This window comes from Canis lupus, chromosome 10 (assembly GCF_048164855.1).
Source record: "Canis lupus baileyi chromosome 10, mCanLup2.hap1, whole genome shotgun sequence".
NCBI classification, from domain to species: Eukaryota; Metazoa; Chordata; class Mammalia; order Carnivora; family Canidae; genus Canis; species Canis lupus.
Window position 1 is genome coordinate 48882856 of NC_132847.1, and position 13055 is coordinate 48895910.

At 35.2% G+C, this 13055-nt stretch overlaps 1 long non-coding RNA gene and 1 pseudogene across 1 annotated transcript in view; one reads left to right on the plus strand and one right to left on the minus strand.

Annotated features, from left to right (window-relative positions):
* Positions 1-13055, plus strand: part of LOC140641564 (uncharacterized) — a 518379-nt gene that overhangs the window by 105465 nt on the left and 399859 nt on the right. The gene's annotated exons all lie outside the window — the stretch shown is intronic.
* LOC140641563 (importin subunit alpha-1 pseudogene) overlaps positions 3392-13055 on the minus strand; it is a 291311-nt pseudogene continuing 281647 nt past the window's right edge.

Sequence of the window (13055 nt, forward strand, 5' to 3'; positions counted from 1 at the left end):
CTTTATGCGAGACTTGATCCTGGGATCCCAGGATCACGACCTGAGCCGAAGGCAGGCACCCAAACCCTGAGCCACCTAGGCATCCCCACATGTATCATTTTGAATTAGTGTTTTTATATGCTTTGGGTAAATACCTATGTGTGCAACTGCTGGATCTTAGGGTAGTTCTACTTTTAATTCTTTGAGGAATCTCCATACCTTTTTCAGATGGCTGCACCAGTTTGCATTCCTACCAACAGTACAAGAGGGTTCCCCTTTCTTCACATCCTCACCAGCATCTGTTGTTTCTTGTATTGTTGATTGTAGCCATTATAACAGATTTGAGATGATATCTCACTGTCATTGTCATTTTGATTTGCATTTCTCTGATCAGTGATGTTGAGCATCTTTTCATTGTTTGTTGGCCATCTGTATGTCTTCTCTGGGAAAATGTCTATTCATGTCTTCCACCCATTTTTGGATTCAATTATTTGATTTTTGGTGTTGAATTGTGTAAGTTCTTAATAGATTTTGGATATTAACCCTTTATCAGCTATGTCATTTGCAAATATCTTCTCCCATTCTGGTGGCTGTCTTTTAGTTTTGTTGATTGTTTCCTTTGCTGTGCTGGAGGCTTTTATTTTGATGAAGTCCCAATAGTTTATTTCTGCTTTTGTTTCCCTTGCCTCAGGAGACCTATCTAGAAAGAAGTTCCTATGACTGTCAAAGAAGTACCTGCCTGTGTTATTCTCTCAGATTTTTATGGTATCAGGTCTCACATTTAGGTCTCTAATTCATTTTGAATTATTTTTGAGTGTGGTATAAGAAGGTGGTCTAGTTTCATTCTTTTACATTTTGCCATCCAGCGTTCCCAGCACCATTTGTTGAAGAGATTTTCTTTTTCCCATTGGATATTCTTTCCTGCTTTGTTAAAGGTTAATTGACTGCATAGGTTTATTTCTGGGTTTTTATTCCATTCTATGATCTATGTGTCTATTATTGTGCCAATACCATACTGTTTTGATCCCTACAGCTTTGTATTATAACTTGAAGTCCAGAATTGTGATGCCTCCAGCTTTTCTTTTCTTTTTCAGGATTGCTTTGGCTATTTGGAGTCTTTAATGGTTTCATACAAATTTTAGGATTGTTTGTTCCAGCTCTGTGAAAAATGCTGTTAGTGTTTTAATAGGGATTGGATTAAATGCGTAGATTGCTTAAGGCAGTATAGACATTTTAACAATGTTTGTTTCTTTCAATCCATGACCATAAAGTACAAATAATTATAAGAGAATATTATGAAAAACTATGTGCCAATAAATTGGACAATGTGGAAGAAATGGATGAATTCCTAGAAACATATAAGCTACCAAAACTGGAACAGGAAGAAATGGAAAACTTGAACAGACCAATAACCAGCAAAGAAACTGAATCAGTAACCAAAAAACAACCAACAAACAAAAGTTCAGGGCTAGATGGCTTCACAGGTAAATTCTATCAAATATTTAAGGAAGAGTTAAAACCTATGCTTCTCAAACTATTAAAAAAAAATAGAAGGAAAACTTCCACATTCATTCTATGAGGCTCCATTATCCTGATACCAAAACCAGATAAGAACTCCACTAAAAAAGCAAATTATGGACCAAAATCCCTGACGAACATGGAAGCAAATCTTCTTAATAAAATACTAGCAAATATTGCTATTATTAGAATGCAAAAATACATTAAGAAAATCATTCACCACAATCAGTGAAATTTATTTAGGGTTGCAAGGGTGGTTCAAAATTTGCAAATCAATCAACATGATACACCAAATTAATAAAACAAAGGATAAGAACCATGTGATCATTTCAATAGATTCAGAAAAATTATTTGACAACATACAACACTCCACATCCATAAAAACCCTCAATAAAGTAGGTTTAGAGGGAATATATCTGAACATAATAAAGCCATCTATGAAAAAAACTCATAGTGGAGAACTTTTCCTCTATGGTCAGGAATAAGACAAGGATGTCCACTCTCACCACTGGTACTTACCATAGTCCTGGACGTCCTGGCTACAGCAATCAGACAACAAAAAGAAATGAAAGGCATGCAAATTGGTAAAGAAAAAGTCAAACTTTCACTATTTGCAGATGACATGATATGCTATATAGAAAACCTGAACAATTCCACCAAAAAGCTGCTAGAATTGATAACTGAATTCATTAAAGTCAAAGGATACAAAATCACTGTACAAAAATCTGTTGCATTTCTATACATCAATAATCAAGCAGCAGAAAGAGAAATTAAGGAAATAGTTCCATTTACAATTGCACTGAAAACAATAAGATACTTAGGAATAAACCCAACCAAAGAGGTGAAAGATTTACTCTAAATAATATAAAACTTTGATGAAAGAAATTGAAGATGACAAAAGAAATGGAAAGACATTACATGCTCATGAGCATTCTTGATGTACTTATGTAAGAATATATTTATCCAGAAGTATGTCTGATTTATATGTACAATAGTTTATCTAGGATATATGTCCAGATGTAGAATGATGGGGACACTGGGCAAGCATTTTTTTAGCTTTATGAGAAAGTACAAAACTTTTTAACCAAGTGGTAGTAACCAATTTACACTTCTATCGGCAATACAAAGTAATTCCAAATCCTGTACACCTACATCAGCAACTGATGTAGTTTAATCTATGCCAATTTAGTGGGTTTAAAATCGTGTGTCATTGTGGTTTTCATTTCTATTTCTCTAATAATGTCATTGAGCATCCCTCAATGTTATTTGTGTATTTGTGTTCGTATGGACTTGTTGATATTTTTCCCCAGTTTTCTAACTTGGTTGTTTACCTTTTAATTTTAAAAAAATTTTAATTTTTAAAAATGTTCTGTGTAGTATGTTAATCTCAGTTAATGAGTTGCAAATATTTTATCCTGGTCCATGACTTGTATACAGGGACTTCAATATCCCATTTTAAACAATGGATCAATCATTCAGATGGAAAATCAATAAGAAAACACTGGACTCAAATACACATTAGACCAGATGAACCTAACAGGCATATTATACAGAACATTGCAACCAATAGCATTAGAATACACACGGGACATTCTCCAGACTAGATAATATGTTAGGCTGCAAACCAAATGATAAGAAACTTAAGATTGAAATCACATGAAGCATGTTTTCCAACAACAATGTATGAAAGCCAGAAATCAATTACAAGAGGAAAATTAGAAAATCACAAATATGTGGAGGCTAGTTAGCACACTGATAAACAACTAATGAGTTAAAGAAGAAATAAAAAAAGATAAAAAAATATCCTGAAAAAATAAAAAAAATAAATAGGAAAACTTATGAGATACAGCAAAAATAGTTATTAGAGGGAAGTTTATTTATTTATTTGTAAAGAAAAGGGTGGAATTTAATCTTTATTTACAGGACACTGTAAGATAGAAGATCCCACATAGAAATCAACAACCCGCTGAGAGGAGCTTCATACAGTTTGTACAGTTCAGAACTGGTCAAGTATAGTTTCGTTGTAAAAAGTGCTACAATAACAAAGCACATTTAAAAAGAGTTGTTAGTAGAGAAAGTAAGACAAATAACTACCAAACAGTACTCAACAAACAACTTTGTCTCAGCTGTACAGTCTAAAAGTTAAAGGTCCCTGGAGTGCCATCCTGAACTTGAAATGTATAGCCTTCAGAGGTAGTTTCAGGCACAACATTCTGGTCTTCCTCTTCCTCTACAGAGAATACTTCTCAATCAAGTTTAATGAAGCTTTGTACACAGACTCATTTTCATGGTTTTGTAGAGCTTCAATTTTGTCCAAACCCCCACAATCTTCAATCATTATACTAAGTTTCTCAGTTTCACCTAGTTTCTCAGCAGCCTGAAAGATGTTTGAAATGGCATCCAGAATAACCAGAATAATTTTGGTATCTTTTGCAGTTAAGAGGTTCATCAATGGTTCTATTATGCCACAATGAACGAGGTATGCAATCTGTTCAATTGTTCCACCACTTGTATAGTTGGTCACAGCCCATACAGCTTCCATTGTGTCTTAAAGTCTGCCTTAGAGAGAACATCAACGAGGAATGGGACTAATCCGTGATTCACAACTTGCTGTATCTGGTCCTGGCGACCAGCTGTGATGTTTGACATTGTCCATATAGCTTCCTTCTGAATATTAGTTTTGGGGTTCGTTAGCAGGCTGGGAAAGACAGCAAGTGCTCCGGCATCTATTATAACCTGAGTCTGTTCATCTGTCCCAGTGACAATATTTCCTATGGCTCTTAGCGTAGGAGTCGCAATGGGTAATTCAGTAGGTCCTAGAAGTTTCACAAGTTGGGGCACAACTCCTGTTTTCACAACCATTTCAATCCATTCATAAGGTAGGGAATGGCCCAGCATGTATCTGCTAATACATCTGGATCATCATGATGTAGGAGACGAACTAAGGTAGGAAGAATCTGCTCAACAGCATCTAATGGGGGTGCTGGATTCTTGTTGTGACAAAGGTTTGAGAGTGCCCAAGTAAGGTTACATAAATAACCACATGCTAAAGATGACTTATCAGGAACTGCAAGGAGAGCCAACAGTGGGTCAGCTGCACCATACTTGATAACCAAGTCTCGAAAAACTGAACCATCACTTGCAGTGTTTCCTAGAGCCCATACAGCTTGTTCACTGATGTGGGCGTGGGAAGATGCCAACAGAGAAATGAATGCTGGGATAGCACCTCCATCAACCACAGCCTTGGTCTGTTCTGATGTTCCAGAAGCAATGTTAGAGAGGTCCCAAGCAGATTCGAACTGAATAGGACTACAATCAGTTCTGCCCAAGAAGGACAAAATTTTTGGAATCAAACCAGCCCGGATTACGTTGTCTATGGGGGGCTGTTTTCCCCTAGAAAGTAGTTTCCTAGCAGCTTGAGTAGCCTGGAGCTGGCTTTCCAAATTGTTGCTATTTATGCCTTTGACCATGTCATCAACAGACCAATCTACAGTGCCCTGGTTGTTGGCGGTTCTCCTGCCGTGGAGAGGTAGCATCATCAGGAAATGAGCTTATATTTCTCCTTTTCAGCATCTGGTCCTCCTTCGCTTTCCTCAGCTCCACATTAACTTCTATTCGGCGCCGCCTCATTTCCGTACTGTCTTTCCCCTTGTTCTTGAATCTGTTAAGGCGGGCAGCTGGGGAATTAGCATTCTCGCTGGTGGACATGGTTATGAGACAAAGGGAGAAAGCTGCACGGCGGGCTCAGGCTTCCCCGGGAGGCGGTGCGGGGCGCGCAGGCTGCGGGTGGGCTGCCCTCAGACTGTCCACAGGGATCAGCCCAGAGACGGTGTGCCAGAGGGAAGTTTATAGTGAAAACCAGCTGCATTAAGAAAAAAAGAAAGATGTCAAATAAGCAACCTAATTTTATACATCAAGAAAATTAAAAAAGAGCAAGCTAAGGTCAAAGTTAGTAGAAGAAAGGAAATAATAAAGATCAGAACAGAAGCTAATAGACTAGAAACTAGAAGGACAATAAAAAAAGAACAATGAAACCAAAAGCTATTTTTTTGGAAGGTGAAACTGATAAATCTTGAGCTAGACTAACTAAGAAAAAAGAGGCTCGAATAAGTAAAATCAGAAATAAGGAGGAGATTTACAACTAATAACACAGAAATTATAACGATTATAAAAAACTACCGGGAGCAATTATATACTAAAAAATTAGATAAACTAGAATAAATGAATAAATTTCTAGCAACGCACAACCTAGCAAGAGCAAATCATGACGAAATAGAGAATTTAAACAGATCAATAATGAGTAGAAAATCAATAATCAAAAGTTTCCTAAAAAAGAAAAGTCCAGGACCAGATGGCTTCACTGAATTCTACATATGTTCAAAGAATTAATGTCATTGCTTCCCAAACTCTCCCAAAATATTGAAGAAGGGGGAATATTTCCAAGCTCATGTAAGTCGGTACAGCCATTATGAAAAACAGTATGGAGGTTCCTCAAGAAATTAAAGATAGAACTACTATATCATCCAAAAATGCCACTTCTGGGTAAATATCCAATAAAAATATAATCATTAGGGATCCCTGGGTGGCGCAGCGGTTTGGCGCCTGCCTTTGGCCCCGGGCACGATCCTGGAGACCCGGGATCGAATCCCACATCGGGCTCCCGGTGCATGGAGCCTGCTTCTCCCTCTGCCTATGTCTCTCTCTCTCTCTCTCTCTCTCTCTCTCTCTCTCTGTGTGTGCCTATCATAAATAAATAAAATAAAATTAAATTAAATTAAAAAAAAGAAAGAAGAAATCCTGTTATTTGTGGTATGAATAAACCTGGAAGGCATTATGCTAAGTGAAAAAAACCAGACAGTGAAAAACAAATACTGCATGAATCACATAAGTGGAATCTCCAATCACCTCCCCAAAAGTCAAACTCATGGAAACACAGTAGAATTATGGTTGTCAGAGGCTGAGGATTGGAGGAAATAGCGAAAGGTTGGTAAAGGATAGAAACTTCTAGTTATAAATGGTTAAGATCTAAGGAGTTAATATATGATTATAGGTGATATTATTGGAATGTATAATTGAAATTTGTTAGGAAGACATACTTCAAGGGTTTTCACTAAAAAAATAAAATAAATATATAGGGATAGATGGTTTAATGAAGTCATTGTGAAATATTTCAAATTATCAAGTTGTACACATTAAATGTATTATTTTTTTTGTCAATTATACTTCGAACAATCTGAAAAAGTTCCTTTCTTATTTGAAGGTCATACGGATATTCTCCTATTTTGTCTTCTAAAAATTTGTAAACATTTCTTATTATATTTTGCTTTTCAAATATTTTGGAATTTTTGTTAAGGTGTCAAGTTTCCATACATTGTTTTATTGTTTTATTTATCTATTTCCACTTTCCTTATATCTAATTGTTTTATTTACTTACAGTAGATTTAAAATAAAACTTTTTATGTCATTGGAAGGTGTGTCTTTTTATTCTTTGGACATGTTCTGACTCTTCCTTGCTCTTATTCTTTTGTATGAAAATTAAAAAAAAAAACTTAAAACCATTAAGTCTAAAACAAATATAACTGTTCCAGCATTTTGATCAGAATTTTATTGTAATTACTGCATACTATACAGATTATTGGTATCCAAACAATATTAACATTTTTATGAACATGGTATATTTTCTATATATTTAAGTGTTTTCTATATATTTTAAGTGTCTTTCAATATAGCTTGTTTTTCCACAAATTTTATGCATTTCTTCAATTATATTTATTTCTGTGTATTTAAAGTTTTGTTGTAATTTTAGATGGCTTCTTCTATTTTAATTACGTATATTACATATTCTTTGCTGATGCATAGAAATGAAATAATTTAAAATACTTATTGAAAATAAAAACTTGGTAAATTATCTTATGAGTCCTAATACTTATCTATAGATCCTTTTCAATTTTCTATGTAGGCAATAATTTCCTTTGCAAATACTGATTTTTCCCCATTTTTATTCCTTATACCTTTTGTTTTCTTTCCCTATCTTTATTCCCTAACCAGGACTTTCAGTACAGTGTTTAAAAGTATCAGTGAAATTATCTTTGTCTTACTTTGGTCTTAAAGGGAATATAAACTTTTCACATTTAGTGTGATGACTGCTGTGGGTTTTATATCAATTCCTTTTTTCAGATTAAAGTATTCCCTTACATTGATAGTTTGTTAAGAATGTTGCCTAAAGGCCATATTTTAGCCAAATATTATCTGGTATATTTTGGGATAATTTTGTGATATATGTTGTTTTCTAATATCTTTAATTTTTCTTTCATCTACAGTCATAAGTGTATGTTTTGCAGATACACTGGGCTATTTTTTTCCTCATCTTTCTCCATCTGCTTCTATTTTTTTAAGGTTAGGATAGCAGCATCATAAAATATATTGGAGTGTTTTTCCTCCTTTTAAATATTCTGGAAAATTGTATATAAGTTTGAATATATTTGTTCTTAGATCACATAGATAAAATGATCTTGTTTAGTATTTTATTTGTAAGAAGATTTTAATTACTTTTTCAATTATATTAATGACATTCAACTCAACTATTGCTTCTTAATTGATAGCATTTTTGTTTTAAATGTGAGCTAGAGTCCAAAGACAATGTTTGACTCATGTATAGTACCAGTGTTATTATTTTTTTGTTGGTAATGCAGTTCCTGCATTTCATCTTCTTTCACATTTAACTTGCTAATGAAGTGCTCTAATTGTAATGTATGCTTTTCTCTCTATATTTCTTTTTGTCTGTCCCATGAGACATCATGTAATCAAAATTCATGCTAAATTACATGAAACACTTCATAGAAGAGCATAATTAAAAATAAAAACATATTTCCTATAAAACATATGTAAAGCCAATGAGCAGGATGCTCATTTTGCTGCTGCTGAATTTATGGTTCATGATATTAAGCAGCACTAATATTTAAGATGAAGATTAGAGGGTTTAGAATATGTATCTTTGAGAAGGAAAACCTATAAATTGAAGCAGCTGATGGGAAAAACTGCCTAGTTAACATCTGCCAGGAGATAACCAGGAGATAAAGCACAGTAGAGCAGATTTTATTAGTGCCCTTTCCATATGAGTGCACAGAAGCCTGATTTCCAACTCCCAGTGCTTGTTTTTCTTTTTTTCCTAAAGAGTTTGGCTCTCAGAGCCTTCTTAGCTTACCTGGTCATTGGCAGTGTCAGAAGGTTAATGCCTCTTCTCCTTCCTGGGGTCCTCAGCTAATGGCAATTGGTATATAAAAATATCCCAGCTTTCTCTCCTTCCTAATGACATCACTCTGAAGCAAATGCTGGATAGTGATTCCCAGAATTCCCCAGTTGTTGGGGGAGGTCATGGAGACGGCATGTTGACCCACAAGCTGGGCAATGGGAGCCTCCCCACCTTCTCCTCTATCCTTGGAATGTTTTCTTCACCCTTTCCTATCCTTAATGTTTTCACCTTCTCCTCTATCCTTGGAATTTTCTCCTCACCCTTCCCACAGTGAGAGTCATTTTCAGGGACATAGCCTTGAGAGAATAATGTGTTGAGATCATTTGGATGGTATACATGAGTGAACCCAGTTAAGGCCTCTGTATAAACTTTTGGTGACCTGGTGTGGAGATCTGCTCATTTTGTGGCCACCCAAGACATACTTTGTAAGTAAATTCCTGTCCTACTACAATGTCCACTTACTAATCTGGAGTGGTCTACCTCTCTGTTCAGTCTCTCTTTGCCCTCTGTGTTATGGGGACCAGTTAGCAAACGAGCTAACTGAGCTACTGTTTCCCTAAGTGGTAACTTGATTTATGCACTTTTTTTTCCTTTTTGGCTGTTTTCTCCTTCATCTCATTTCCCCTATCTTGTCTATATTTCCTGGAATTACATTCCAAATAAACCAACTGTACTTGAATACCTTTCTCAGGACCAGCGTATTTGAAAACCCCACAAAAGCAGAAATATTCCTAGTAAATGTGTCCTAAGGATGATTTTGTGTAATTAGACAACTCACTAGCCAAATGATCACAATACTTCCATTGCTAGTCCTGGGTGATATAACCTCTGGCATATATGTATTTTATTTTAAAGATTCATGTACTTTTTGGAGGCAGGGGGAGGGGCAGAGGAGAGAAAGAGAGAATCTCAAACAGACTCCCTACTGGGTATGGAGCCTGATAGGGGGCTCGATCACAGGACCCCAAGATCATGGCCTGAGCCAAAACCAAGAGTCACGCTTAGCCAAGTGCGCCACCTAAGTGCTCCTCTGGCATGTTTTTACATCACAATTACTAAGAATTTTCTCTGGAATGAATCAAAATGGGATCCAGGTGTAAGAAGATAGACTATGCCATATTTCTGACATTTGAGTGTAATTGAAATAATGTTAATTAGAAGGCCCATGGAATTGGTTGTTTTGGTCAAGTGTCATCAATGAGCCAAGGAAGCAAATGTGCAACTTATGTCGCCCAATTCCCAACTCAGGATATGGTGAGAGAGCCAGAAGTACTCTGGGACTTTTGAAAGAGATACTCTTCTTCTGTAGGCAAGAAAAAATTAAAAAAAAAGTTGATAGCAGGCATTAATTCTCAGGATCTCTAGGTCTATTAATTCCTCTCTTCAGTATTCTTGTATATATATATTTGTCATTTCTGTTAAAGAAATGAAATTACTTTTAAGACATGAAAAGTCAGGTACTTTGTAGTACCACATTGAAAGCCACCTACTTTGACTATGTATTTCTTGTGAGGGTTAAATATATTTCTTTAGAAGCCTTCATATTTGATGCAATCTGGGTTAATAGATGACTGGCTAATCAAAAAGTCAATTGAAACAGAAAATTGGGGGCAGCTCTGGTGGCTCAGCGGTTTAGCACCGCCTTTAGCCCAGGGCCTGATCCTGGAGACCCAGGATCGAGTCCTGCGTCCAGCTCCCTGCATGGAGCCTGCTTCTCCCTCTGCCTGTGTTTCTGCCCCCCTCTCTCTCTCCCTGTGTCTCTCATGAATAAATAAATAAAATGTTAAAAAAAAAAAGAAACATAAAATTGGTGAAATAAGAGACAATCATTTCTTTCAGTTTAACTTAAATATATGCGCATATGCCTACCAATATCAATATATTTGGAGAGCCAGGGCATATGTTTGGAGGATGACCCCATCCATATTTTATCAGTTTACATAGCCTTTAACTTAATAAAGTAAGATGCCACTACCTGAAAGTGGTTTATTTACATAATGCACATTCAGTATATTAAGGGTCAGTACTGTCAATTATACTGGTCAATTGGTTAAGTAGAGGTCAATGAAAAGATCTTTTATTGTTTCACAGATGAATTTCATGGGCTTCTGAAAAGAAGTATGGTTATGGCATAATAATCTAGAAAATGTGTTAGAGTGACAGAGTTTCTAAATACACCAGGATGTGAAAATGCTGTAAATAATGTTTATTGACAAATGAACATAATACTATAGAAGAATGATAAAAAAAATTTTTAAATTATGGATTTTCCTCTTTTCTCCTTTTTCTACAGTTTTTATTTAAGCTTTTACCATTTCTTACTGGGATATTTGAGGTGCAGGGATGCATATTTTTGCATTTGATATGGGTCTTTCCTGTATTCTAGTTTTGGGAACATGTGGGTAAATTGCTAATCTGTCCCCAAAATGGACATTAAAATAGTTATTAAATATTAGAAATGTTATAAGCACTACTAAATGAGATTATACATACAAGTAGTAAGTACAGGAATAGGATTATTGAAAACACTTTGTAAAAATGAATTTTAATAATAATATTAATAAAGGGATCCCTGGGTGGCGCAGTGGTTGGGCGCCTGCCTTTGGCCCAGGGCACGATCCTGGAGACCCGGGATCGAATCCCACGTCGGGCTCCCGGTGCATGGAGCCTGCTTCTCCCTCTGCCTGTGTCTCTGCCTCTCTCTCTCTCTGTGACTATCATAAATAAATAAAAATTAAAAAAAAATAATATTAATAAAAATTATAATAGCAAAGGTTATTCATCTAGATAGTGCTTTAATCCTGGATTTTTTTTTTTTTTTGAAGTTTATATTTTTTTTCCTTGAAATCACTTGTGGAGGCAATGAGGAGGCTACATTTCTTAGGATATGTTTTCTTCTATTTCAGTAGATTTTCAGAAAAGTAGATAAATTTTGTTTTTATGTCTACCATTTTATATGAATACTTCTAGAATAAAGAGCAAGTTTAGAAAGAAAAAGACTCCATGATACATTGTTAATCCTGTTAGGTGTTAAGTAGGAAAAATAAGAGTGTATATTTGTAAATAGTATAATCTAATCTTTGTAAAAGCAAACAACACATCCAATCTTTATCCAAAATAAATGCAGATATGTTTATGCATGTGGATTTGTACCAAGTTTTTATAAACTTGGTTGGAAGTTGGTTATTAATATATAGGGGTTGGAAGAGAGGTTATTTATATATATATATTGGTCCACTATTCAAGAGGACATATTACTTTGATAATTTTAAATATATTTAAAATTTTCAGCATATGAAAAGATCAAGTCATTTGGATCATTCACATGTAAAAGAGTAAGCAAATCATGCCATTTTCAAAACATTTATATTAAGAAAGTTATGAAAACTTTTTTTAAAAATTAAGAGGACAGGCCTTATTCCCTGATACTCTCTTTCCCATGACCCTTTTTTCTTTCTCAGCAGTTAAAACAGATGCCATTTAGAAATTTATACTAAGTTTCAGATCGTGAATGTTAATTTAAATACATTCTAGTAATCATTTCAGGAAACCATACTGTCCACTGGCAAATATCAGTTTTCTTCTGGATGTAAGCATTTGGAAGAATAAAAAAATATTAGTTTTGTTCAGCATTTGCTTCAAAACTTCTTGGGATAGTGGGACCTGCTAAAAATAAGTGAAATGGTCAAAGGACACATCTCTTATCTATCATTTGCTAACTTCTTTGATTGCTGTAAAGTAATAAGCCACATCCTTTGGGGAGTGGATTTCTTCCCAGAAATGAGTCACTCTACATTCCATTAATATTTTCAGGTCCCTAAAGATAGAAATCTATTACCAAATATAATTTTATGAAAAAAGTTGATAAAATTGATTTAAAAATGACATTTCAAAATAAAAAGACAATGGAAGTGCTTATTTTTATATTGTTTTAATACACTAATTTAAAGAATATAAAAATTCAAAGTACTTTATTTTTTATTTTTAAGATTTTATTTATTTATTCATGAGAGACACAGAGAGAGAGAGAAAGAGAGAGAGAGCACACGCGGCAGAGACACAGGCAGAGGGAGAAGCAGGCTCCACGCAGGGAGCCCAACATGGGACTGGATCCTGGGTCTCCAGGATCAGTCCCTGGGCTGAAGGCGGCGCTAAACCGCTGAGCCAGACGGGGTGCCCTCAAAGGACTTTAATAGTATATTTCTTGACGTCCTCAGTCTCCAAATACAACATACTATCTATTTTGATAGTTTTTCTGAAAAAGTTTTCAGAAAAAAAAGTCATACTATATCTCTGATTAAATTAA